Raw genomic sequence first — 490 nt, 5'->3', positions numbered from 1 at the left:
CGTGTGGGAGGTGTGGCTTGGCTCCTTGTCCTCATACTATGTGTCATGAGCAGAACGTGCCCCGGGAAATGCTTCTTTTCCAGCTTGGGTCCCGGAATGAGAGACACTCGGAGCAGACCCGAACCCAACTCACAGTCTAGAACCAAGTTCTGCTGAGCCCAGCCAGCCCAGTCGAGCCATGGTTGACCCACAGACCTGTAAGCAAGACATAAACATCTAGGCTGAGCCTGGTGGCTCAAGCCTGTCATCCCAGCGCTTTGGGAGGCTGAGGCAAGAGGATTGCCTGAGCTTGGGAGTTTGAGACCAGCCTGGGTAACTTGGTGAGACCTCGACTCTACAATAAATAAATAAATAAATAAGTCAGGCAGGTGGTGTGTGCCTGTAGTTCCAGCTACTTGGAAGCCTGAGGCAGAAGGATCACCTGAGCCCGGCAGGTCGAGGCTGCGGTGGCCATGAGCGTGCCACTGCCCTCCAGCCTGGGCAACAGAGT

This window comes from Carlito syrichta, unplaced genomic scaffold (genome assembly GCF_000164805.1).
Source record: "Carlito syrichta isolate Samal-C Ts95f unplaced genomic scaffold, Tarsius_syrichta-2.0.1 Scaffold123546, whole genome shotgun sequence".
NCBI lineage: Eukaryota > Metazoa > Chordata > Mammalia > Primates > Tarsiidae > Carlito > Carlito syrichta.
The sequence above is the reverse complement of the archived record's forward strand: the minus strand, read 5'-3'. Positions refer to the sequence as shown.